Below are 27,888 nucleotides of genomic sequence, written 5' to 3'. Positions count from 1 at the left end.
GGCTACACAGAGAAACCCTGTCTTGAAAAACCAAAAAAAAAAAAAAAAAAAAAAAAAAAAGGAAAAGAAACGGTTGTGTTTGAAAATTTAATTAATTCCCCCTTTTGGGGGGCGGTGTGACTTTTCTATGTGTCCTGCTCTGTGACTTTTCTCTCATTTCCTTGAGAGTCTCCAGAACGTGCAACCCTGCCAACTGAGCCACAACCTCTGCCCCCAGTTAGATACTAGTGAGCAGTTTAATGAAAGCAACGCGATTTCTGTCTGGCATTGGAAGAATACATTGTTTCCAGTGAGAAGAACTGCGATCAGGTTTCAAGAATTACAATAGATTGCAAGATCTTCTTTTGCAGCGAGAGACAGGTGTGCAGACTGCTGCCCTGAGTCTTGACAAATTCCAGAGCCTGGAGTTGAAACAGAAAGGGAAGGGAGAAAGCAGTATTATAGCTCGATAGGAAGGTGGAATCTTGAACAGAACTGAGGAAAAGAGTGACAGGTTAATTTCATTTTACTTTTTCCTTGGTCTTTCTGTCATCTGTAGCCTTGCCACAATCTCATGCTATGTCTATATCTGATTTTGGTATTGGTACAACAACCACAGCAATCATGCCAGTGTTTGTAGTCAGGTGCTATTTGCTTAAGGTCATGGAGCAAGAGGCATGGAGAGGAACTTCCCTGAGTAGTGCCAGTCGCAATGTTGGTCCTCAGAACCCCCAAGATATAGTGTCAGGCCCAGGGCAGAGCCCTACTTGCCTGTGTCCCAGGGCAGCGTGGATTGACCTATACCCTGCATCTAGAATTTGTCTTGTTAGAAAGGTGTGTTGTTACCTCAGATCCAGATGAGACCTTTGCCTTAACAGTGTTTGTTGCCGGGGGGCGTTGATGGCACACGCCTTTAATCCCAGCACTCGGGAGGCAGAGGCAGGCGGATCTCTGTGAATTCAAGGCCAGCCTGGTCTACAGAGTGTGTTCCAGGACCACCTCCAAACAATACAGAGAAACCCTGCCTCCAAAAACAAAAACAAACAAACACAAAAAAAGGAGACTAGGGTTTATTTTGGATCATAGTCCAAGGATACAGTCTGTTGTAGTATGCTTTCTGTTGCCATGATAATGTATTACCTGAAGCTGGGGCTGGAGAGATGGCTCAGTGGTTAAGAGCACTAGCTGGTCTTCCAGAGGTCCTGAGTTCAATTCCCAGCAACCACATTATGTCTTACAACTATGTGTAATGAAATCTGATGCCCTCTTTTGGCCTTCATGGATACATATAGACAGAACATTGTATACATAATAAATGAATAAATCTTTAAAAAACATTAAAAAATAACAAAGCAAAACAACAACAACCAAAAAAAAAACCAACATTACTCAAAACCAATCTGGGGAGGAACCGGGTTTTATTTCGACTCCAATATAGTTCATTATTGGGAGATGTCATTCTGTAAAAATATTTCTGATTGGTTTGAATAAAGCACTGTTGGCCAATGTGGAAGCAAGAGAGGTAGGACCAGGAGTCGAGGAGGATTCTGGGAAAGAGAGGCACAGGTAGACACAATGTAGGCCACCAGAGGAATAAGAGAAATACTTAGATTAACAAGTATGGGTTAAATACTTAAGACTGAGATAGCCAGTAAGATACAAGCAAACAGCCAACAGCTTCATAATTAATATAGTGTCTTGTGTGTTATTTGGGGACTTCAACTGTGGCAGGGCCCAGGTGGTTGGCAAGGAAGACTTTACAGGACCTGGTGGGAAATGTGTAGCTTTGTGGGTTTGCCTTTGTAAGCCTCTGCAAAAAATGTGATTTGTTCCATTTTTCTGGGAACCCAAAAAAGGACCTGGCCAGAGTCCAACATCTTGGCCAGTATTTAATTAAAGCTTGCTTCAAGTTTGATTCAAAATTTGTGGAACTGGTTGTCTTAGGGTTTCTTTTGCTGTGAAGAGACACATGACCACAGCAACTTTTATAAAGGGAAACATTTAATTGGGTGACTGACTTATAGTTTCAGAAGTTTAGTGCATTACCCTCATGGCGGGACATGGCACACGCAGGCAGACATGGTGCTGGAGAAGGAGCTGAGAGTCCTACACATTGAACTGCAGCCAGCAGGAGTCTGTGTGCCAGGTGTAGCTTGAGCATATATGATACCTCAGAGTTCACCCCCCGCAGTGACACGTTTCCTCCAACGAGGCCACACCTTCTCCAACAAGGCCACGCCCACTCCAACAAGGCCACACCTCCTAACCCCTCCTAAAGAGTACCATCAACTAGGGACCATTCATATGGGAAAGTAGAGACAGCTGGTCACACTGTGCCCATAGTCAGGAAGAGAGTATGAGTGTTTCTGTTTGGCTCACTTTCTCCTTTCTGTGTAGTCTAGGACCCCTGTCTAGGAAATGGTGCCACTCACAGTGGGCAGATCGTCCCTCCTCAATTACCTAATCAAGGCATGTCCAGATGCCCAATACTCAAGTGAGTCTAGGTCACATCAAGTTGACAATTGAGATTAACCTGGGATGGCTAATATTGTCAATTTGACAAGATCTAAAATTGTGGCAGAATAAGGAAGGCAAGAAAACTGGTGATGGAGGAAGGGGAAGGAGCCCCTCACGCTGGGGGCTAATTGAGTCCTTTACCAGCTGAGAGTCAAGAATTCCAACACAGTTAACATTGGCTCCTGGCCTCTCTTCTTTCCCAGCTGTAAGCCTACAAGTTCCTAGGACTCTCACTAAGGAAATCCCCATCCCAAAACCAGGGTCATAAAACCTTCAAGAAACCTGCCACCCATGGAATTCTGGGAAGCAGCCAATCCCCATTACATGCCCTGGAGCCAGGAGGTTAAAACAAACAAACAAACAAAAAGCAAAAACCAAGACAAACAAACAAACAAAAATCAGGCAACTGAAGTATCCCCTACCCTGCTGTTTATTCAAAAAGAAAAAAATAAATAAAGCAATTTCTGGGCCTGTTGAGCCAAACCTTCACTAAGAAAAAAAAATGCTTCTCAGCCCCTGCATGGTACATTCTCCTGCAGCCTCAGATTCTGAGCCACTGGCTTGGGGCACCAACTTCTCAGACCAATAAAATCTTCTCTCACCTTTTTGAGGTCAAAATGAATCTATTCTTTTGTTTCCTCCAGTGACTAAACTCCATCTACAGTAAAACACGTGTCCTAGCCCTTTGAGCAGCCCTAACTGTTTCTGGTTTCTCCTTTCTTCCTTCATTCCTTCCTTCCTTTTTTCTTTCTTTTTTTTTTTTTTCCAGCCCAGGGGGAGAAAGGCCATCATTTTCCTTTTAAAGGCTCAAAGATAAACAGACTCTGTTATGAAGTTGCACTGAGCTCTGAGCAATCAGCCTATTAGGTTCCAGGTGAGATAAAATGATAAGCCCCCTTATCTCAGTAGTTTTTTTTTTGTTGGTTTTTTTTGAGACAGGATTTCTCTGTATTGTTTTGGAGGCTGTCCTGGAACTCGCTCTGTAGTGGAGAACATCTCTTATCCCAGCATTAGGGAGACAGAGGCAGGAGGATCTCTGTGAGTCTGAGGCCAGTCTGAACTTAGAAAGTCCTAAGACAGCCAGGGCTACACAGAAAGACCCTTTCTCAAAAAAAAAATGCCTAGTAATCATCCAAGTGTAAGAGGGAACCAAACCGAAGCCATCTTGAATAAAACTCCATCTTGAATAGGGGTCTCCTTGGAGGCAGCAGGCAAAAGCACCTTGGCCTGAGTACTGCCATTTTGACTTCAGACTCCATTTTACCTGTGAGGTAAAATAAGGTTCAGGTTCCCAAATCCTAGGGGAGCTGAAAACTTTCCAATGGCTGACTAACTCCCTGCCGCCCCCAAACCATAGAAATAGTCGATATGTATCTTTAGTTCTCTAGAAACATGGTTGTTCCTAACAACAGAAGGAACCCATGAATCTGACTGACCTGAAGGCTTTCATTCTATGTCAGTTGACAATGATGGAACATTCTAGGAAGTCCCTAATCTCTAAATATCTTTATATCTTTTGGTGACTGTACTTGGCAACAAATGTTAGTGATTTTTGTGCTTATATACCCCGCTTCTGCCCCTGTTTGGGGCTGACAGGAGGAGCAAGGCCCCCGAGTCCTTGTCCTGTAGCTCTGATCCATCACTGACACACTTATGTGGTGATTGATTAAAACCTTTGGAACCCATAAGTGTCGTCTCTCTCCTTCCTCGTGGCAAATAATGTAACCAAAAAATTAAAGTTCCCAAGATCTCCCTGTTTAACTGACATCCTGACTGGAAAGTTGAGACATGATTGCTGGGCAAGCTGCCACCCTTGCAGTTGAGTGAACCAACCAGTGAGAACAAGGTAAGTGTACCACAGAACAGTGTTCTTAGGAAAGCCCCCATCCCTGAATCCTGACTGATGGAAAATGTAAGAATAACTTGGCACAGACGTTTATGGCTTTTCTGCTTAAATACTTGCTGACATGAAAGGGTTCAGCTCCTGAGTCTGTGCTGTTGTCCCCGACTGGTCAGTTTCTGCGGTGCTGCCTGGTAATAAGACTTGCTTTGTGTGACCTCTTGTTCCTGCTTGGGTTTTTCAGAGCCTTGCATGAAAACACAAGCAGAGAAGGATCTTGGCTTGAGGTTCCACCCTGCCCCGCCAAGGCTTTTTTTCTCCTGAGACAGGATTTCTCTGTGTAACAGTCCTGGCTGTCCTAGAACGTGGTTTGTAGACCAGGCTGGCATGGAACTCACAGAGATCTGCCTGCCTCTGCCTCCTAATTGCTGGGATTAAAGGTGTACAACACCACTGCCCAGCTTCCTGGGAGATTTGAATTAATTAATTAATATTGTATTGTGAGACAGGGCTCAGGTAGCTAAAAATGCTTTGAACTCCGGATGTAACTTTCCCCATGTCCCAAGTGCTGGGACTACAGATGAGTACCATCCAGCCTAGGATTTGTTTAGTTTAAGACAGGATTAGAGGCCTGTGCCCCATGCTGGAGATTGAATGCATGATCTAATGATGCTAAGCATACATTTGCCACCAGGCTACACTCCCATTCCTTCTCCAGATTTAAACGGTGAAATGCGAAGATCAGGTCTGCATTTCAGAAACACTCATTGGATAGCATAGAACAGAGGCAAAACTGAAGGCGGAAAGGACAGTTAGCAGGTGTGCTGGCTAAACTGGACGGCCAAGGTGACAGGATCTGGAATCACCCAGGAGACACATCTCTGGGAGTGCCTGGAAGAAGTTTCTAGATTAGTTTAACTGAGGTGGGAAGACACACTCTAAATGTGGGTGGCAGTATCCCATGCATTACCAACACCAACTGAATAAGAAGTTGAAAGTGAGCCCAGCCCCCTCTTTCTCTCTCTGTGATCAACTCCTGCATGCCTTCCCTGCCGAGATGAACTGTACCCTGGAACTGTGAGATGAAATTGTAGGTCAAGTATTTGTTACATCAATGAGGAGAGTAACCAATGATCTTTGTTTTTTTTTTTGTTTGTTTGTTTTTCTGAGACATGGTTTCTCTGTGGCTTTGGAGGCTGTCCTAGAACTAGCTTTTGTAGACCAGGCTGGTCTCGAACTCACAGAGATCCACCTGCCTCTGACTCTCAAGTGCTGGGATTAAAGGCGTGCGCCACCAACGCCAGGCTCCAATGATCTTTGTAAGAATTGTTGTGGCGGGCTTTCAGTGGTAGAGTACTTGTCTGGGTGCACAGAGTCCTGGGCTTGACCCCTGCATCCCAGAACTCAACAGGCTGAGGTGGAGGGATCGAGATGAGTTCCAGGCCATTCGGGACTTGGAATCCTCTGACCTCCACAGGCCTGTGCCAGTACACCTGACCAACAACATAGTTTTAAGCTTTTATATCTTCATACTTCCAATTCTTCTGAGACTGAATTCTCTATCCAGACACAGCCTTGTTTATACCAGTGTTTGGTATCTTGTAATTCCCAGAGCTTTAGGTTTGGTATTATGGGATAGTGTAGCTCAATATTATAGATATTAGCTAGAAGAAGCCAGTGAGTTGAATGTGGCTGGTCTGAGGAGATAGTTGTGATCTCCACAACTGTCTACATAATGGATCTCACAAACAGACACATGACTGACAGATGCAAAGATGCCTCTCAATAGTTCTTGACTGTGGCACTCTCACATGCCATGGCTGTCCTCCCCTTAGACAGTGGGTGGGGCCTCTGTCTTGCTTCCTTCCAAGCAGGGAATATAACGAGAATGTCACTTCCATGACTGCATCACATAAAGCTGCAACTTGCACTTTGTTTTTTGGAGCCACAGTTTCTCTGTGTGGAGCTGTCCTGGAACTCACTTTGTAGACCAGGCTGGCCTTGAACTCACAGAGATCCTCCTGCCTCTGTCTCCCGAGTGCTGGGACTAAAGGCGAGCGCCACCACTGCCCAGCTGTAACCAGCACTTTGCCACCTGATTTTCTATTGACTCCCTTGCTTGCTTGAATGGGCTGCCCCAACATCTGGAAAGCCCACATGGCAAAGGACTTCAGAGCGGCTTCCAGATGACAACCAGCAGAGCAGAAAGGGCTGCTATCTGCTGGTCCACAAAGATGAGTCCTGCCAGCAACCATCTGAACTTAGGAGCTAATTCTTCCCTGGCCAAGCAGTAAGTGAGTTCAGTATGGGGACTGCCTTAGTTATTAATTGCACTGCCATAAATTACTACAGACATGTAAGGTGATTAAGGTTTTATGTGTCTGAATGTTTTGCCTGCCTGTCTGTGTACCATGTGCATGCTTGGTGCCCACAGAGGCCAGAAGAGGGCATCAGATCCCCTGGAACTGAAGTTTCAGATGATTGTGAGCCACTATGTGGATGCTGGGAACTGAATCCAGGCCAGCTACTAGAGTAAGTACTCAACCACTGAGTCATCTCTCCAGCCCCTAGTTTACTATTTTTAAACTATGTGTATATCCGTGTAATGGTATGTGCAAATACTTACACAGGTACCCTCAGAGTCCAGAAGGGGACATTGGATCCCCTAGAGCTGCAGTTATAGGCAGTGTGAGCAGCCTGGTGTGGGTGCTGGGAACAGAACTTGGATCCTCTGCAAGAGCAGTATGCTCTTAACTGTTGAGTCTAGGCCCAAAACTCTAAACACCACAGTCAGTCAGATTAGGATTCTATCCCCGTAATACTTCATAAGGAGATAACATTGCAACAAATGACAGGTAGGGAACACACTAACATGATATCCAACCATAGCAAGTACCAAGGAAGAATGTTAGATGTCAGTAATGTGTGAATATTGACAACATGATAAAATAATACTATTTTGGCCACATCAGGTGTTTCTACACAGTCATGTTTGTGGCTGGGAGCTTTCCTAGCAGAAGAGGCATATATAACTCACAGTCCTGGCCAGCTTTTGCTCAGCCCTCTGGGGAACCTCATGAAAGGCAAATAACAGTAGGTGTATATGGTGAGAAAGGAAACAAGAGGTTGCGCTGAGAAAGCTAAACAGTTGCTTTCCCCTCTGGGCTGTGATGCTAGAGATTGAAGCCAGGGCCTCAAGGATGCTACTGAGCTTAACCCTACCAGCCCACTGCCATTTGCTGCGGTGGTCCACATTTGTAATCCCAGCCCTCAGGAGACAGAGGCAGGATTGAGTTTGTGGACACTCTAGGCTACATGGGAAGACTTTCAGATGCACGGGCACTGGGGACATAGCTCAGGTGGTGGAGAGTTTGTCTAGCATGCAGGAAGCCCAGGCTTGACCCTGCTCAACAGCAGCAACAACAATAAAATGACTCATTGCCAGCAGCAGCAGCAGCAGCATTAAACTTTGCATCTCTGGGGCTAGAGAGGTGGCTCAGAGGTTAGGAGCACAGGCTGTTCTTCCTGGAGGACCTGAGTTCAATTCCCAGCAACCACGGGCTAAACAACCATCTGTAGTGGGGGTCTGGCGCCCTCTTCTGGCATAAAGGCATCCAAGCAGATGAGCACTGGAATATATAAAGTAAATAAATCTTTTTTTTTAAAGCTCTGACCTTTTTTTTTTTAACATTTAATGATTTATTTTTAACAATTTAAAAATATTTCTTTTTTATTTATGTATATGTGTGTGTGTAAGCCACAAGTGTTTGCATGTCCATGAAGACCAGAAGAGAGTGGTAGATTTCCTGGAGCCATGTTAATGTCTCCCCTAACCCTATTTATTTATTTATTTCTTCTGAGTCAGGGTTTCTCTGTGTAGTTTTGGAGTGTGTCCTGAAATCTGCTTGCCTCTGCCTCTACTGGGATTAAAGGCAGGTGCCATCACCGCCAGGCTTTTTATTTATTTATTTTTTTGTGAGAAATGTCTCTTCAGGTTATTTTGTCCATTCTTGTTTTTATTATTTATTTATTTAGGAATATGTGTAAGAATACTTTGCGTGCCGGGCGTTGGTGGCGCACGCCTTTAATCCCAGCACTCGGGAGGCAGAGGCAGGCGGATCTCTGTGAGTTCGAGACCAGCCTGGACTACCAAGCGAGTTCCAGGACAGCCTCCAAAGCCACAGAGAAACACTGTCTCGAAAAACCAAAAAAAAAAAAAATAATAATACTTTGCGTGCACATCTGCTTGGTGCCCTTGAAGGCCAGAAAAAGACATCAGATCCTCTGGAACTGGAGTTCCAGACAGTTGTGAGGGCCATGTGGTGCTGGGTCTTGAACATGGGACCCCTAACCACTGAACCATCTCTCCAGCCCTTGCCCACTTTTCAATGAGATGATTTTTTTTGTTGCTGTTGTTGTTGTACTTTTTAGCATTGCCCAGTATATTAACCTGCAAGGTACCCTAAATCATCTAGTACTAAGTAATTATTTCCTTTAAATCCCTGTCCAGGTTCCAAAGCTACAGAGAAACCCTGTCAAAAAAATCCCACCTGTACATGTATGTATAATCTGCAAAGTTGGGGGGAGGGGAATTTGCCATTATGTATAATATGTAGATAGTCTTCTACCTTAGAAGATGTACTCGGTGGCCGGAGATGGGGCTCAGGAGGTTGATTGAGCTTGCCTAGCATTCATGAAGCCCTAGGTGTGACCCCCCCTCCTGCTCTGCAGAAACCAGTGCTTTCCTGCAGTCTACGCCCTCAGGAGGCAGAAGCAGGAGGATCGGGAGTTCAAGGTCATCCTTAGCCACATGGAGAATACACCGTCAGCTTGGGATCTATGGAACCTTGTCTTTGTTTGTTTTTTGAGACAGGGTTTCTCTGTGTAGCCCTGGCTGTACAGAAACTTCCTCTGTAGATGAGGCTGACTTTGAAACTCACAGAGATCTGCCTGCCTTTGCCTTCTGAGTGTTGGGATTAAATGTGTGTGCCACCACTGCCTGGGAAGACCCTACTTTAAAAACGAAAGCAAGCAAGCAGACAACAACAGAAAGCTTCTGTGTAAGAGGTCAGATTAGAAGCCTCATTGAGGAAAGCTGGTGAGAGAAAACACACTATGATGTCTTCCTGCCAGAGACAACACCTGTGAGTGAATTTGATAAACTAGGGAAGACCTGTGCAGAGGAGCAGGGGGAGCTGTTGCAGGTGTGAATTTGATAAACTAGGGAGACCTGTGCAGAGGAGCAGGGGGAGCTGTTGCAGGTGTGAATTTGATAAACTAGGGAGACCTGTGCAGAGGAGCAGGGGGAGCTGTTGCAGGTGTGAATTTGATAAACTAGGGAGACCTGTGCAGAGGAGCAGGGGGAGCTGTTGCAGGTGTGAATTTGATAAACTAGGGAGACCTGTGCAGAGGAGCAGGGGGAGCTGTTGCAGGTGTGAATTTGATAAACTAGGGAGACCTGTGCAGAGGAGCAGGGGAGCTGTTGCAGGTGTGAATTTGATAAACTAGGGAGACCTGTGCAGAGGAGCAGGGGAGCTGTTGTAGGTGTGAATTTGATAAACTAGGGAGACCTGTGCAGAGGAGCAGGGGAGCTGTTGCAGGTGTGAATTTGATAAACTAGGGAGACCTGTGCAGAGGAGCAGGGGGAGCTGTTGCAGGTGTGAATTTGATAAACTAGGGAGACCTGTGCAGAGGAGCAGGGGGAGCTGTTGCAGGTGTGAATTAGTGCTGGATTAACCAGGCTGAGCCAGTGAGATGGGTTATGATCTCCCCAGCCCGTGCTTCTCCTCACATAAGCTGGCTCTTTAGGAAGTGAGGTTGAAACAGAGTGTGGGGCCCCCATTCTCCACCCACGGGACAGGTGAGGTAAGTGTAGGACTGTCTCCAGTCTGCCTTCCGGTGCCCTGAGCAGAACCACTAGAGACCTGGGGACTACCCACTACAGCTCCCACCCCGGCAGGAGCCAGCCTGCCCAGAGACTGCCAGCGTCCAAGTCCCATTCTCCACCCACGGGTTAGGTGAGCCTAACTTCCGGTGCCCTGAGCAGAACCACTAGAGACCTGGGGACTGCACACTGAGGATCCCATCCAGACAGGGTCCAGCCTACCCAAAGATTGCCAAGGCCCTGGTACTAGAACCACCTCCATCCACACAAAAGGAAAGCCACCAGAGTATTCGACCTGCTTGCACCCACTAGATAGGAACCGTGGTCACGTACCTACCAGGAGAGGAAGAGACTCCTTCTGTACCCACTGGGAGAAATGATGGGAAGGAGACAGTATAAAAACACACTCAGCAACAGAAAAACCAATGACACTGCCAGAGTCTAGAGACTCTTCACCCGCAAGACCTGAGCAGCACAATGCAGATGAAGAAGAACACAATGACCTTAAAAACAACTTCATGAAAATGATAGACACCCTCAAAGAGGATATGAGAAAATCCCTTAAAGAAATGGAAGGAAAAACAAAGCAAAAATGCAAGAAATGGGAGAAAAATAAATAAAAAAACCAACAAATGCAAGAAAGAGAGGAAAAGACAAAGCAAAAATTGCAAGAAAGACTTCAAACAGTGCAAGAGTTGAAAGCTGAAATAGAGATAATAAAAATATAAACACAGTCTGAAGGAATGTTGGAAATAGAAAAGCTGGGCAAACATCAGGTACTACACATGCAAGCATAACCAACAGAATACAAGAAATGGAAGAGAGAATCTCAGGTGTTGAAGGTACACTAGGAGAAATAGATTAATCGACCGAAGAAAATCTTAAGTCCAACAAATCCCTAACACAAAATGTTCAGGAAATATGGGACACCAAAAAGACCAAACCTATGAATAAAAGGTATAGAAGAAAGTGAAGAAAACCACCTCAAAGGGGCAGAAAATATATTCAACAAATCATAGAAGAAAACTTTCCCAACCTAAAGAAAGACATGCCAATAAAGGTACAAGAAGCTTACAGAATACCAAATAGAGTGGATCACACACACACACACAAATCCCCTTGCCACATAATAATCAAGACCCCAAACATACAGAATAAAGAAAGAATATTAAGAGCAACTAAGGAAAAAGGTCAAATAACATACAAAGTCAAACCTATCAGAATTATACCTGACTTTTCTATGGAAACTCTGAAAGCCAAGAAGGTCCTGCATGGATATTCTACCAACAGATGCCAGCCCAGACTGCTATACCCAGCAAAACTTTCAATCACTATAGATGGAGAAAACAAGATATTCCATGACAAAACCAGATTTAAACAATACATATCCACTAACCCAGCCCTACAGAAAGTTCTGGAAAGAAAACTCCAACCTAAGGAAGTTAACTACAACCAGAAAAACATAGGCAATCGATAATTCCCCTTTACCAACAACCGAAAGAAAAAAGGGATGAAAATCCACACACAATTACACCACCACCACCAACAACTCCAAAACAAAAATAAGCAATCAATGGTCATTAATATCCCTCAATATTAATGATCTCAATTCTCCCATAAAAAGACACAGGCTAATAGAATGGATTTGAAGACAGAATCCATCCTTCTGCTGCATAAAAGACAGACACCTCAGCTTCAAAGACAGACATTGCCTCAGAGTTAAGGGTTGGGAAAAGATTTTCCAATCAAATGGACCCAAGAAACAAATGGGGGTAGCAATCCTAATATCTAACAAATTAGACTTTAAACTAAAATCAATCAAAAGAGATCAAGGAGGTCATTTCATACTCATCACAGGAGAAATCCACCAAGATGAAGTCTCAATTCTGAACAGCTATGCCCCAAATACAAAGGCACCCACATTTGTAAAAGAAACATTACTAAAACTCAAATCATACATAAAGCGTCACATACTTATAGTGGGAGACTTCAACACTCCACTCTCACCACTAGACAGGACCACTAGACAGAAACTTAACAAAGAAACAAAGGAACTAATAGAAGATATGACCCAATTAGGTTTAACAGACATCTACAGAACATTCCATCCAAACACAAAAGAATATACCTTCTTCTCAGTGCCACATGGAACCTTCTCAAAAATCGATCACATACTCGGCAACATATCAAACCTCAACAGGTACAAAAAAAAATTGGAATAACTCCATGTACCTTATCAGACCACCATGCATTAAAGTTAGAATTCAACAGCAACACAAATTGCAGAAACCCTACAAACTCATGGAAATTGAATAATGCCCAATTGCACCATTCCTGGGTCAAAGACGAAATAAAAAAGAAATTAAAGACTTCCTAGAATTCAATGAGAATGAAGACACAGCATACCCAAACTTATGTGACACTGTGAAAGCAGTGCTAAGAGGAAAGTTCATAGCACTGAGTGCCTGTGTGAACACCAGACCTTGAGCAGAGACCCACTTTCCTTTCTGCCTGGGAGTAGGCAGCTGTAAGACAATGTTTACTAAAAACATGTTTACTAAAAACAATACAATGCCCGGGGCAATAAGTCCCTGGAAAAGGCCTGCCCACAGAAACCGCCCTGACCTCGACTTTGTCCAAAGACTAATCGCCTTTTCTGACACACCCAGATCAGTTTTTGGTGTCAGAGCAGAACCAGCCAGGGTAGAGGAGAGAGCCGAAGCTTTTCTGGAGGGAGCCTTTCTTAGGAAGTTTTCTTGAACCTTTTTGGAGCCTGCTTAAAGTTTTCTTTATATCGTTGAACGAGTCTCTGTGTTGTCAATCCCCGACACCCTCCGCACTTTCTCGGACACAGGCCGCGCAGCAGGCGTGACAAGTGCCCACATGAAGAAACTGGAAAGTAGTTACACTAGAGAATTAACAGCACAACTGAAAGCTCTAGAACAAAAGGAAGCATACTCACCCAAGAGGAGCAGATACCAGGAAAAATCAAATTGAGGGCTGAAATAAATAAAGTAGAAACTAGGAAAACAATGCAAAGAATAAATATAACAAAGAGTTGGTTCTTTGAGAAAATCAACAAGATAGACAAACCTTTATCCAAATTTACCAAATGACAGAGTGTGAACATGAAAATTAACAAAATCAGAAATGAAAAGGGGGTCATAATAATGGACACTGAGGAAATCCAAGGAATCATCAGGTCATATTTTGAAAATCTATACTCCACAAAACTTGAAAATTTAAAGGAAATGGACAATTTTCTGGATAGATATCACTTGCCAAAATTAAATCAAGAACAGATAAGCTATTTAAATGGATCCATAAACCCTAAGGAAATAGAAGCAGTCATCAAAAGTCTCCCAACCAAAAAAAGCCCAGGTCCAGATGGCCTCAATGCAGAATTCTACCAGAAATTCAAAGAACATGAATTCCTTAGTCTGTTTTCATCCTATGGTTTCTCTTTCTCCTATTAGGACAGAACAAGAGTTAGGGTATTTTTTTGTCCTGGTGGAGTTTAAACTAGTTACCTTTCAGAGTAAGTTGGAGTGGAGCAGTTGGTTCCCTTCTGGGTATTCTCTTGGCTTCTTGATGGGGAAGTTCTGTGTATATGTCAATAAAGCACTGTTGGCCAATAGGGAAGCAAGATAGGTGGGACTAGGAGCCGAGGAGGACTCTGGGAAGGAGAAACACAGGGAGTCAAGATGTAACCGCCATAGAGGTAAGAAGCCTGGAAACTTTTCTCCGGTAAGAGAAATACTTAGATTAGCAGGTATAGGGTAAATACTTAAGTTAGTAAGAAACAAGCAAGGCCAACAGCTTCATAATTAATACAGCGACTTGTGTGTTATTTGGGGACTACAACGCGGCAGAGCCCAGGCGACTGGCGGGGGGGGGGGATGGGGGGAGGTGGGTGGGGGAGAACCAAAGCAGCTGGCAAGGAAAAGGCTTCTCTCTACAGCTTCTCTTGACTGAACTAGATGCTTTTGTAGAAGAGGCTTATGGGAGCCAGTGTGTGAGGGAGGGGAGGTTGCTGGTTGGTTTCCAGGCACTTGATTCAGCTCCCCCCAATCTGTTTCTTTTTTTTTGAATAGTAATTCTAAAACTTTATTAAAGGAGATATCCATCTGCTTAAGTTCTTCTTCCTGACTAGATGTAATTTAAAAGAATAGAAATAATTTACCTTTTAGATTGTTACTATAAGACTCTTATAAGTTTATATGTAAATGTGAAGGTGGTTCTTTGTGTATTTCTTTTTTTTTTTTTTGGTCTAACATGTCAATTCCAGCTCCCTCTCCCTCCTCTCCTCTCCTGCCCTCCTCAGCAGGTCCCCCAGACCCCATGCAATCTCTACTCCGATCTCCAGGGAGGGTGAGGCCCTCCATGGTGGATCTCCAGAGTCTGTCATTTCATCCAGGGCAGGGCCAGGCTGAGAAAGCATGTCCATTTGTTTGCCAGATATACAGAGTTACTTGGAAGAAACCTTTTGACTGAGGGGAAAGACAAACACATGCCTGACGCCACAGGAAAGAGTAAACCAAGGTATAACAATAGTTGTGCAAGGGAGGACTAGGAAAACACCCAACACCACAAAATGCACAAGAATCCAGGGATTGACACACAGTTTTCAGTAATAACACATGGTCTCAACTCTCCAACCAGAAGACAGACTACCAGAAGGGACTAAAATGTAGGACCCTCCCATTTGTTGCCTCTAGGGAGGACACCACACCATAAGAGACACTACTTTAGAATGAAAAGATGGAACAAGATGTTCTAAGTAACATCTATGGAGCTAGGAAAAACAAAACAAAAAACAGCTTCCATGGTTCAAATACCTGACAAAATAGACATTCAGCTAAAAGTAGTTAGAAAAAAAATTAAAGTCTCTGTATTGGTTAAGGTAATCATCCTTGGGGCTGGAGTGATGGCTCAGGGGTTAAGAGCACTGGCTGCTCCTCCAGAGGACCTGATTGGATTGTGGGTACTCTAAGGTGGTTTAGTCTGTCCTTCCTTCCTTCTTTTATAGCTTGCTTTCTTAGACAACCTGCCCAGGAGTGACATTGCTTACAGTGAGGCTTCCTATACCAGTCATTAATCAAGAAAATGCCCCACAGACTTGCCTACAGGACAATCAGATAGAGGCAATTCCTCAGTCAAGGGTGTCGTTTCCTAGATGTATCTAGGTATGTGTGATTGACAAAGCCCAGCAAGTAGGACACCACATGCTTTCAGGAAACCCTGTGGAAGTGAGAGGATGCTCCCTCCCTGGAGGAGCTTTCACAGTGCGGGAAGGTGCTGTGCTGGCCATTGTGGGAGCAGCATGGAGTCTGCATTCTGGACCCTGCGTGCTCTACTGTTGACTCACTGGAAAGACATGGCCACGAGTGCAGCAGCCGCAATGACAGTTATGAGGTGACCTGTTGCCTCTGGTTGGATTTGATGTCTGCTTTACAGAAGGGAGTTCAGGCCTGGTACTGTAAACTTAGTCAAAAATGTGTAGCTGGGGAGGTCCTAATGGAGAAGCAGAACTTTTGTTTTGCTAAATAGACGTGTTGTGCCCCAAACTGCCTTCTAAACATTCATGTTTCTGTACATAGATTAGCTGCTCCCATCTTTGGCCAGAGAAGGTTCTTTTTCTGTGGGCAGTGGTTCCTGCAGAGGCTCACAGCTGGTCAAGGTGCTGAGAATAAGTGGCTGCTGGGTGCTTTGTTTTAAGTGGACTATGTGTGACCAGCTCCCAAGGCTCAGAGAAGACCATAAGAGCAGGGGAAGGGGTGGATTGCTGTGGAATGGCTGTTGCACTCTCGAGCTCTCTGCAGTTGTGATGACCCACACAGGATCTGCACATCACTGCGCTGATCAACACTGCATCATGGATGGGGAGGAGCTACTGACAGCTGATGGTTGTCAGGGGAGGGGGGCCAGTTTTGTTAGTCGTTCAACCACTGGTAAGATGCCCATGTTTCCCGGGCATGGTGGCACACACCATTAATCCCAGCAGAGGCAGGCAGATCTCTGTGAGTTAGAGGCCAGCTTGGTCTACAGAGTGAGTTCTAGGACAGCCAGAGCTGTTACACAGAGGGACCCTGTCTAAAAAGAAAAAAGAAAGAAAAAGAAAGGAAGGGAGGGAGGGAGGAAGGAAGGAAAAGGTGCCATGGTGTTCATAACTAACCCCTGAACAAGTTCGTGTAAGCAATCCTCCATCATGTGGGTCCCTGGGAATGAACTCCGGCTGTCAGGCTTGGCAGCAAGCGCCTTGTCCAGCTGGGCCATCTCACCAGATGTTTTTGTTGTTTCTGAGACAATGTCTCATTGTAGCCCATGTTGGTCTTGAACCCGCTACAATTCTCAATGCTTCAGCTTTCTAAGACTGGATACCAGTGGAACCACCACACCTAGTGTTTTCGAAGGACTTTTAAGATGAGGGCATTTATACTATGTGAAAATGTCCAACTGGAAAAGATTACCATACAGTCACTACAATGTTTTTGAAAAAATGCACAGTGACAACAATTCAGTAAATTGTGACAAGAACTTTTCCTGAAGTAATAAGAACCCAGGGACAACACTGTGAAGACTCCTCAGGCCTTATGTATTTCCTTTCTTTTTCTTTGCCACAAGGTCTTGCTTTGTAGCTCAGGCTGTCCTGCAATTTGCTATGGAGCCCAGGCTGCTCTCAATGAAACTTATGATTCTCTTGCCTCAGCCTCTCAAGAACCTGTATTGCCAATGCATGCTACCTTGCCTGGCTTCTAGTTCACAGATCCTGGTGGGGAAGTGCAGAGTAGAAAGAGCAAGGCATGAAGGAAAGACAGACATCTTTTCTAGGAAGAAGGAAACGGAGTTTGCCTCATGCTGGCTGAATCCAGGAGATTCTGAGAAATTTCTGCTGCTGCCCTGAAGTCATGCCGTCCTCTGCTTAGGATCCACCTCACTCCCACTAGTTCCCTGCTACCCAGCTGGAAGCAAGGCCTGGCTGTATTTGGATCGTGTGGTATTTGCATATGGTCCACTGCACAGGTGACCGGTTATCTCATTAACCTCCCAGAAATATGGCCCCACATTTGTGACTAGAACTTTTTAATTGTTTTCTATTGAGTGGAAAAGCAGCAAGGCAGAAGTCGTGAGCACATCGGCTCCCAAGCCTGGAACGGGTAGGCTTACTCTCAATTCTTAGGCTCTCTTTCCACACATGGGTTTTCAGTGTTCTTTATCACGTTTATTTGTTTATGTGAGTGGGACACACTCGAGCTTGTGTCACAGTGTACAGGTGGAGGACAACGAGTGGATTGGGGAGATCAAACTCAGGTTGTCAGACTTGGCAGCAAGCCCTTTTAACACTGAACCATCTCACTGGCCCATATATATTTCAAATGTAAGGGATAGAACTCTGGGTCTTGTACACAGTAAATCTATCTATCTATCTATCTATCTATCTATCTATCTATCTATCTATCATCTATCTATCTAATCTATCTATTTATTTTGAGACAAACTCTCTCTGTAGCCCTGGCTGTTCTGGAAACCTCTATGTCAGATCAGGCTGGCCTTGAGCTCATAGGATCCAATTGCCTCTGCCTCTCAAGTGCTGCATTAAAGGCATGCATTAATATGCCTGGCATTTTATTTTTATTTTATATTACGTATATGATTGGTTTTCCTGCATGTATGTTTGTATACCACTTGTATGTTTAGTGCCCAAGGATGTCAGAAGAGGGTGTTGGATCTCCTGGGACTGGAGTTACAGATGGTTGTGAGCTTCATGTGGGTGCTGGGCCTTGAACACAGGTCCTCTCCAAGAGCAACAAGTATGCTTAACTTCTGAGTCATCTCTCTAGTCCCTGGCACAGGAATATTTTGAAAAATGTATAGAGATAGGTGTGGTGATATCTTGTTGATACTCTAACAAATAAAGCTTGCCTGAAGATCAGAGTGGGGAGCTAGCCACTAGCTAACCATAGAGGTCTGGAGGTCTGTACAGACAGACAGGAACTGATAAGTGAGAGGAGATAGCTCACTCTCTTTTTGACAGGGAAGTTGGGTAGGTAAGGTGGCTATGGTTTTGCTCCTTTGTCTCTCTGATCTCTCAGCATTTTCCCCTATACCTGACTCCGGGCTTTTATTGCTAAGACCTACTAGAATTCACATTACAGATAGGAACCAGTGAGACGGCTCAGTGGGAAAAGGCACTTGTCCCTAAGCTCGATGACCTTAGTCCAGTCTCTGGACCCCAGGTGGTGGAAGAGAACTGACTACTGAAAGTCGGCCTTTGACCCCCACGTGTGCAGCATGGTATACGCTTGTCCCTCTTCCACACACACAAATAAAGGCAATACATTTAAACAATTATAGAGATAGGGATGATGAATCCCAGCACTCAGGAGGCTGAGGAACAAAAATATCGAGCTCAAGGCCAGCCTGGGCTACACAGGAAGACCCTGTCTAAAAAGGAAATGTCCTTACTGCTTACCTCTAGGACTAAGTGAGTGAGTGAGTGAGTGAGTGTGTGTGTGTGTGTGTGTGTGTGTGTGTGTGTGTGTGTGTGTGTGTGTGTGTGATAATGCTGGGAGTTAAACCCAGGCCCTTGTGCATGCTAAGCATGTGCTCTGCTTATACTGTGAGCTGTATTGTCAGTCCATCCATGATAATCTCTTTTGTCTGTCCCTTTGTTTTAAAACAGAGTCTCACTATGTAGCCTTGCTGGCCTGGTACTCACTATGTAGACAAGGTTGGCCTTGAACTCAAGAAGATCTACCTGCACCTGCCTAATGAAAGGTGGGATTGAAAGCATGAGTGACTCACCAAGCTTGGCCCTCCATAGTATTCTTATAACTTTGAATAGTTTCCAAGTTGTTCTATATTTAACATGAATTACTCTAACTTATTTTTTAATTAAAAATTTTACATGTATGGGTGCTTTGCCTGAATAGGTCTATGCTCCACTTGCATGCCTGGTACAGGGGGAAGCCAGTCAGAAGAGGACATTGTATTCTCGGAACTGGTGTTACAAAAGGTTGTGAGCCACTGGGAACTGAACCCAGGTCCTCTGGAAGAGCAGCCAAAGCTGCTAACTGTGGAGCCATCCTCTAGCCTCTACATTGATTTTACCTGCAAAGAAATGTTTAAGTGATTTTTTGTTTTTGTTTTTTTCAAGACAGGGTTTCTCTGTGGCTTTGGAGGCTGTCCTGGAACTAGCTCTTGTAGACCAGGCTGGTCTCGAACTCACAGAGATCCACCTGTCTCTGCCTTGCCAGTGCTGGTATTAAAGGTGTGGGCCACCACTGCCCGGCTCAGAATCTTTGTTTTGAAATCAGAGCTCTGTATGACTGTAATCCAGGCACTCTTCTTCGGCAGAGGCAATGAAGTCCCTCTGGCCCTATTTTAATGGATGAAGAGAACAAAATGCTTTCTCCTTACAGTGACATCCTAACACTATTGAACAAGATGGAAGTCCACATCTGCTTCCCACATGCTGAGGGTGATCCTGGAGGAGCCATGTTAACAGATGTAGAAGGGATTTTACAACGCGGGAAATGTGGTCCTGTTTCAGGTTCATGTAACATTTCCTTCAACATGCCATAGTTCTTTTGGGTTATGAAAATATTTTATCCGACTTCCCAGCCTACTTAAAATCTCACTAATCTCTCACAGCATGAGCATCCCTGTAGCTTTAGCCCTAACAGAATATTAAAATCTGAGAAAGAGCTTGGGGTGTAGCTCAGCGGCAAGGCACATATCTTAAATGCATCAACCCCTGAAACAAAAGCCTCCAACCTCAAGAAAACAGAGGGACATAGAGATGGGACTCAATCATGGAAGCGTAAAATATGTGCATAGAATCTTGTACTCTTCCAATTTCACTGTCCCTGAGCAGAGGATCATGGGAGTCAGCCTGCCAGTGGCACACGGTGCACACACTAGTGTCCCTAGTGGCCTGCAGACTTCTGTGAGGGAGAGTGGGTTTTCATTTCTTCTAGAACTTAATTGTCCCCATTAGGCCCTAGGCTCTGCCTCATGGCCCTGGATGGTCAGGAGCCTTTTTTATTACTATGAGCCCACTCAGCTCTGGCCTTCCCAGGAGGCTGATTCAGTCCCCTGAGGCTTTCTCCCTCCACAGCCTCCATAATTCCAGGAGCTACCAACTGACATGTACTGGGTAAGCTCTTTTCCTAGAGCTCAGTTCCCTGTTTTTTCTTCATTTCTGCTATAAGCCTTGTGTGTGTGTGTGTGTGTGTGTGTGTGTGTGTGTGTGTCTGTCTGTCTGTCTGTCTGTCTGTCTGTCTGTCTGTCTGTGTGTATGTGTGTGTGTGTGCTGTGTGTGTGCTCGCAATCTCGAGTGAGTCATCTGGACTTGAAGGAATGTCCAGGACAGGTGGATGGAATGAAGAAAAGCTAGAATGTCTGTTCAAGAACTCAAAAGCTGAGTGATGGATGGAGAGCTCCCAAGGCAGACTGGGAAAGAAATCCTGAGGCCACAGGGCAGAGAAAGTCGGTTTCCTGTAAATATGCTTTGTTCGAGTTGGGGAGGCCAAGGCCATAGAACGCTCTGCTTGCTTACTTGTTCAAATTATTTTGTGTTGTGTGAATAAGTAACAGTACAGCTGATTTACAACGAAGTGGCACCCTGTGCCTGGCTGCCAGCTCTCCTCAGTGGCAAGGGTTACCAGTGTCGTGTACGTCTCTTTAGAAAGAGTTTTTCTTTGACTTTAGAACAAAACAAAACAACATACCATAGTGTACTCATTGCATTACGTCTTCTTTTTTATGCCCCTGCCCCCTTAACAGGGTCTCACTGTCCCCCTGGCTAGTCTGGAATCTGCTATGTAGACCATGTTGGCCTTGAACTCGCAGAGATCTGCCTGCCTCCACCTCTCTGGTGCTGGGATGAAAGGCAAGCAACTAGACTAATAGATCACCTGTTTCTTTCTTTCTTTCTTTCTTTTCTTTTTTTTCTCTTTTTTTTTTTGGTTTTACGAGACAGGGTTTCTCTGTATTGTTTTTGAGGCTGTTGGTCTAGCCCGGCCTCGAACTCACAGAGATCCGCCTGCCCCTGCCTCCCCAGTGCTGGGATTAAAGGCGTGCGCCACCACTGCCCTGGTAGATCACCTGTTTCTATGGCCCATCATTAATTCCCCTCCAGACAAAGCTTCATGTGAGTCTGGTTAGATTCAAACTCATTATGTAGTTGAGGATGGCCTTGAACTTCTGATCCTCCTACTGCCACATCCCGAATGCTGGGATTACAGGCATGCACTACCACAGCTGGTCTAAGTGGCAAGGGGAACTGAACCCAGGGCTTCGGATGTGCCAGGCAATCCCTCTGCCAACTGAACTGCATCTCCAGTGTGTTTCCTGTTTAAAAACAGTAAGATTCCACTGCAGGATGCCATGCCCACTTATTTTTTTTCTTTGAGATAGAGTCTCATGTGCTGCCCATTCTGGCCCTGACCTCATGGTACTCCTCTGTCTCAGTCTTGCGAGTGCTGGAGTAACAGGTATATATGTCACCACGCCCAGTTTATATTTTCTTTTAATACCTAAAAGCCTTTTTTTAAAAATGTGTGTGGGTTTTTGTCTGTCTGTATGTCTGAGAACCATGTGTGCCTGTTGCCATGGAGATGGGAAGAGGGTGTCCGCTCCCCAGGACCTGGAGTAAAGGAAGGCTCTGAGCTGCCATGTGGGTGCTAGGGTTTGGACCTGGGTCCTCTGGAAGAGCAGTCAATGCTCTGAAACACTGAGCCATCCCTTCAACCCCAGATCTTACTTTTTCAAAACTTAATACTTTATCATGATCTGAGCATAGTGGGGCATGCCTTTAATTCTAGTACTTGGGGAGGCTGAGGCAGGTGAATTTCTGTGAATTCAAGGCCAGCCTGGTCCATAGATTGAGTTCAAGGACAGTCAGGACTAGACTATACAGAGAGACCCTCTCTCAAAAAACAAAACAAACAATACAAGATCATTGTTAGCTATGTGTCAAAGCCATCTAGGGTGCATGAGACCCGGTAACAAAAGGAAAAGAAAAGGAAAACAAATGTCGTTGTGGAGATCAGCAGTTAAGAGCACTGGCTGCCCTGGGGTCTCTTCCTGAGGACCAGGTCTGGCTCCCACGTGGTAGCTCACACCCATCTCTACTTGCAGGAATCCGATACCCTACTCTGGACTCCTTGTGCAGTGTGCCATGTAATACACAGTGATCATGCACACAAGACACCCCCCCCCCACAAAATAATAAAATCTGCACTCCAGTGCAGGCCCCAGGCCCAGGAGTAATTGGCCAACGCAAGATGAACTCCATGGTAAAACAGAAATTATCACTGAAGGTCATTGAGGTTACGGTGCCTGTTGCCAGGCCTGATGACCTGAGTTTGGTCCCCCAGAAAAAAAGAATTCCTGTAATTCGTTCTCTGACCTCCACGTGCCCCCTCTCCCAGTTAATAAATAAATGTAAAAACAATAGATTAAGAATTTAGCATTGCTGGTAAATTTACACCTTTAATCACAGCATTCAGGAGGCAGAGATAGGTGGATCTCTGTGAGTTTGAGGCCATACTTGTTTACACATCAGTTCTGGGACAGCCAGGACTGTTTCACAGAGAAACTCTGCTTCAAAAAAACCAATAAATAAATAAGTAAATAATAAAAAAGAATTTACCATAAAGATTTCTTCATATGATATAACATATGTATATTATATATGTATATACATATTAAGACATATACTATATAAAAGAATATAATGTTCTTTTGTAGTCTTTAATGATGCCATAATGTTTTATAGTCTAAATAAGTTATAATTTCTTTAGCCAGGCCTCAATTTCTGGATAATTAAGTGATTTTTCAGTGTTTCCATGCAGTAACCAATAATTGCACATTAATCATTCATCTTTGTACAAGTTGCTTTTTTCCTCCCTGAGACAGGGCTTCTCTGTGCAGCCCTGGATATCCCAGAACTCGATCTGTAGACCACACTGGCCTCAAACTTACAGGGATCTACCTGCCTTTGCCTCTTGAATGCTGGGTATAAAGGTGTGCGACACCACTGCCTGCCTGTACAAGTTGATGTATACCTTCCTACCAAACCTGAGGGCTTTTTTATTTTTACATCCTTGCTAACACAATAATTCATAAAACTTTGAACTTAAGTTTTGACCAAAGGCATTAAGAGTTCTTTCTTGCTGGGCGTTGGTGGCGCACACCTTTAATCCCAGCACTCGGGTGGCAGAGGCAGGCGGATCTCTGTGAGTTCAAGACCAGCCTGGTCTACAAGAGCTAGTTCCAGGACAGCCTCCAAAGCCACAGAGAAATCCTGGGGGGGGGATAGTTCCTTCTTTTTATTTAATTCCCTTAACCAACGACAACAACAACCATATGCTGGGGAGCTTCAGCGTGGATCATCTTACTTCATTTGCATGCAAAAGTAGCCTGACTGTTTCTTTTTGATGTTGTTTTTTTGTTGGGTGAAGCTGAAGGTCTGGGAAAATTTGACAAAATCTATACAAGGGGAAAAAAATGACCTAGCTGCAAAAGGAACCAACTGTGATTATTAGCTTCCTCCGCATCAAAAACCCAGGGCTTTTTATCAGCACAAAGGAAGACTTTGCATTTATGTATTTATTGACAGGGAGCGCTGACAATCTCTGTGGCCAGAAGAGGGCAGCACATCCCCACAGAGAGTCTGGGAGCCGCCACCAGCTGACTCAAGGTACTCAGGCAGGGACTTGGGACCACATTTGCCTGAGTGCCAACCAATGCTGTCACTTCCTCTGCCTGGGCTCAGGACTGGTGAGACTGAGGAACAAAGCTTGCCTAAAAGACCAAGATAAACTGAAGAACCCAATGCCAGCTAAGTGCAGGACAGCATAGAATTCAGAAAGTAGAGAACGGTGATCACAAACATCATTAAATAGAAGGGAATTTTGATTAAATTGCAGGCACTGTTTGTACAATAAAGCACAGAAAGCATACTTTATTGTATTTATACCTTATTTCACACCCATTTCGCTAACAACTGACAAGAACATCAAATAACTAAGCTCTATATTTAATCCTGTATTTCCCTAAAAGATTTACTGTTTTAAGTTAAAATGCAAACTAACCTCTCTTAATATTAGTCCACCATTGAGTGCTAGGTGTAGAGGACATAGTCTCTGCACCCCTGCCCCCACTCCCCATGTCCTGGGATTGAACCCAGGGCCATGCAAGCTACATGCTGGGCTGATGGTCTGCACTGAGCTGTATCCCCAGCCCTTCTATTCCCTTTTTGAGACAGGGTCTTAATAAGTTTTCAGGCTAGCATCACCCTCACAATCCTCCTGCCTTTACCTCCTCTCCCCCTCCCTCCTTCCTTCCCTCCTTCTCTCTCTTTCTCCTACCCGACCCCCCCCCACAAAACTGGGGATTGAACCCAGGGCCTTGTACATTCTGTGTGAGTACCATTGAGCTATATCATCTACCCTGGTCCCTGTCCTTTTCAGCAAAGCAGAAGTAATTTGGAACTTGGGTCAGGAAACTTTGTAACTTGAGAGGTGGCATCATAACTGGCTCAGTGGCTGTGGCCAAGTTTCTTCACATCTCTGTGCCTCTGAATAAAAATGATAACGATGCCGTCTGTGTTACCGACCTCACCGATACACAAATAAAATGCCACATGAGGTTCTGGCCAGATGGTTCAGTGGGCAAAAGGTGCTTACCACCAAGCCTGATGAATTGCGTTCAGATCCTCAAACTTCCATGGTAGGAAGAGAATGGACTTCTGCAAGTTCTCCTCTGACCTTCACACGTGTGCTCTGGCACGTGTAGGCTCTCCTCCCCAATACAAAACAAACGGCAGGGAGAAAAAGGAAAAAGAAAAGAAACACCACATGCGATGATGCTTGGGGGAAAGGAGCTGGAAGAGCCATAGAACAATGCCCATGGTGACAGCACGGGCAGCTTGGTGCAGTCCTGTGTGGGCAAGCACCCTGCTACATGTCAGAATTAGTTCAGTTAGGGCTGCATCCCCCGCACACAGGTAATGTACTCGGTCAGGCAGGCTTCTAGGACCTGGCAGAGCAGGCTTTAAACCCCGCTGGACCTGAGTGTGGCATCAGTCTAGCTCGGTAGCATTCCTTTCAGTGGCACATATAGGAATTGTATGTCTTGCCATATAGCTTTACTCAGAATGTCAGGTTACAGAGCTGTAGTCCTTAGTGTTCTGGAGGCTGAGGCAGAAGCATTTAGAGTTTGAGGCCAGCCTGAGCCACACAGTGACTGTCAAACAGCAGGCAATTTCAGGAAAACTAACCTTAGTTATGACGTCTTACACACACACACATCAATACATCAATTAATCAGTTTCCAAATCACCCCCATGCAATGTAAAATGTAAATTGGACGTGTGTCTTAAGAACAACTCTGAGATAACTGTAAGATTCTCTTCAGTGCAGTGACTTGGGCTATCACAGGCTAATAAGAAACCAAACTGTGGGAAGCCGGAAGAGCAGGAAGAACAGACTCATAAACAAAGTCAGAGTAGCTTCTAGAAGGAGTTGTGTGCTTCTACCTTTAAGGGTCAGGAGGGGCAGAATGGACTTCTGCTTCCGGGTACACTGAAGTTCTGGTCATACTACATCTTCTGGGAAGATGGGCAAAGGGATCGGCTCAGAATTCTGTGTGTCTTCAGCTGTGGAGGGGACGGGTCCAGGTGGAGGTCCTGCACCCCTGACCAGTGGTGAGCCTTCGCTCAGCTTCATGCTTCCGTCGAATCACAGAGATCTAGGGAAGATCACTTTCTGTTTCCTGCTACCCGGGCAGGTAGCAAACATCAAGAGAGACCTCGGAGGTCGGCACTGCTCTAACACACACAACACTCCTTTGTTGTTTTGTTTCTGAGACAGGGGTCTTGCTATATGGCCCTGGGTAGCCTGGAACTTATGTAGACCAGGCTGGCCTTGCTGTGATCTTTCTGCCTCTGCCTTATGAGAGCTCCGATTCCAGGCACGTGCTTCCATACCCCGTGCACAGTAATTGCTTAATAATTCATCGATTATACTATTACAGGCTCCATTTTACAAAGCATGGAGTTGCAGCTTTTCGCCCTAAGTACAAATGCCTCACAGCATTTGCAGCACCGATAGCCTGGCTCCAGAGGTTGTATTGTTAACCACAACCCCCCGCACATTTCCTTAAGTTAATACCAAGAAGGAGGGAGGGGAGGGAGGGGAAGAATGGAGAGTAGAGGAGAGGCGAGAAAAAAGAAGCAGAGGGCAAAATAAATGGAAGCCATGGCTGACACCAGTAGTCCCGTGGGCTTGTCCTGGCCCTCGGAAGACAGGGCCCTTGGGATTAGGCGCTATTGAGTCAGTGGTGCTTTCGACACCCTGGAAGAGGAGTGCCCAGGCTGTGTACCAAAGGACGTTTCTGTACAGTGTGGTAACTGTTAAACAGGAAAGTTCACCGGTGCTAGACAAAAATTCCTGTGTTCCCAAGCACATCTCACACGTGGAAAGTTACTGGGCGGCTGTGGCTGGGTGGTGAGGCTCAGGCTAATGCAGTCATTAACCGACGACTATGGATTCCATTGTTCAGTTTGCTCCCATAAAACTAACCTCGTTTTTTATGAGGCTGTTCTGCAAAAATTGAAATTTAAACAAATCTCTATCGTTGCTAGGTTTGGTCTGTTTTACTTTAAGGTCTGTAAAACACGTAGGCTAAACTTTAAATAGAAAGGTTTAAGCCCCGTGATTAAAAATATTCTACCACTAAATTATTTTAAAATTTGCTTTGAAGTTTTCACAATAGAACGGTTGAGGGATTCCATTAAAATGTGCAGACGGATGACTAAAATTTTTCCACGCTTTATCATAGCACCAAACGGCAACCATGAGAAAGAAACGGCTTGATCCCGAAAGCGTTTGCCGAAAGCAAGTGCCACAGAGCCCCAACAAGCGCGTCCCCAGGAATTCCGAGTTCTGGTGGGACTGCGCGGCCGCAGCAGTTGGGGGAGGGGTGTCCTCTGGGTGGGAGGTCTCGTCGAGTCCTGGACCCTAAACCCGGGCAGACGGGAGAGCATTGGGACCGAAACCCAGTTCCTCGCGGTGTCCTGCCCGGCCTTACGCTGCCGGCTCCTCCCAGGTGAGGGTGGATGCCGCCGGGGTAGCCTGGGTGCGCTCTGCTGGGTGCAGGACTAGAGGAGCTCAAAACACAAAGCAAGCAGCCGGGTGAGGGGCGACCGCCCAGAGGAGCATACTCACTGCTGGGACCCGGGGTCCCCGCGATCCCCGCCGTGCAGCCGCCTAGGGTCAGCGCGAGGCGGCGCCTGGTCTCCTCGCCAACCCCGTGCGCCACAGCCCAGAGACCTGCCAATCCTATCCCGTTCCCCCTTGTACCGGGCACTTGAGAAAACCCAGCCCAGAACTCCGGGCAGCTCGCGTGGCGCCTGCGGCTGCGACTTTTCGGGTTGGGGGGGTAAGATGGCAGGGCCCGGGAAACAAAGGAAACTTGGGCCGGGTGGCGTGTGTGGCTCGCGTGCTCGCCCCGGGTCCCCTGTGGGAGTCGCCCGCCCCCGTACTCGCAGCCCGCCTCGGGGAACCCTAGCTCAGCCAGAACCCGGGGCGCCCGCCCACCTGCCGCGCTGGCCGCCCCGGGACATCCCAAGTCGCTCCGGGCTGGGTGCAGGCGGCGG

At 45.6% G+C, this 27,888-nt stretch overlaps 1 long non-coding RNA gene across 2 annotated transcripts; it reads right to left on the bottom strand.

Annotated features, from left to right (window-relative positions):
* Positions 1–73: 73 nt before the first annotated feature.
* Positions 74–27,875, bottom strand: LOC121144467. 2 transcript variants are annotated; one of them, XR_005881828.1, is made up of 4 exons: positions 27,458–27,875; positions 13,751–13,896; positions 13,183–13,220; positions 74–401 (listed from the first exon to the last, which is right to left on the bottom strand). It is a non-coding gene; the product is annotated as an uncharacterized LOC121144467 (long non-coding RNA). The 2 variants fall into 2 exon arrangements; XR_005881829.1 differs by lacking the exons at positions 74–401; positions 13,183–13,220; positions 13,751–13,896 and adding an exon at positions 25,626–27,250.
* Positions 27,876–27,888: the final 13 nt, after the last annotated feature.

The sequence above is a fragment of the Mesocricetus auratus genome, unplaced genomic scaffold (genome assembly GCF_017639785.1).
Source record: "Mesocricetus auratus isolate SY011 unplaced genomic scaffold, BCM_Maur_2.0 Super-Scaffold_100018, whole genome shotgun sequence".
Lineage (NCBI taxonomy): Eukaryota > Metazoa > Chordata > Mammalia > Rodentia > Cricetidae > Mesocricetus > Mesocricetus auratus.
Note: the sequence above shows the minus strand (reverse complement) of the source record. Positions and strands in the feature narration are given on the sequence as shown.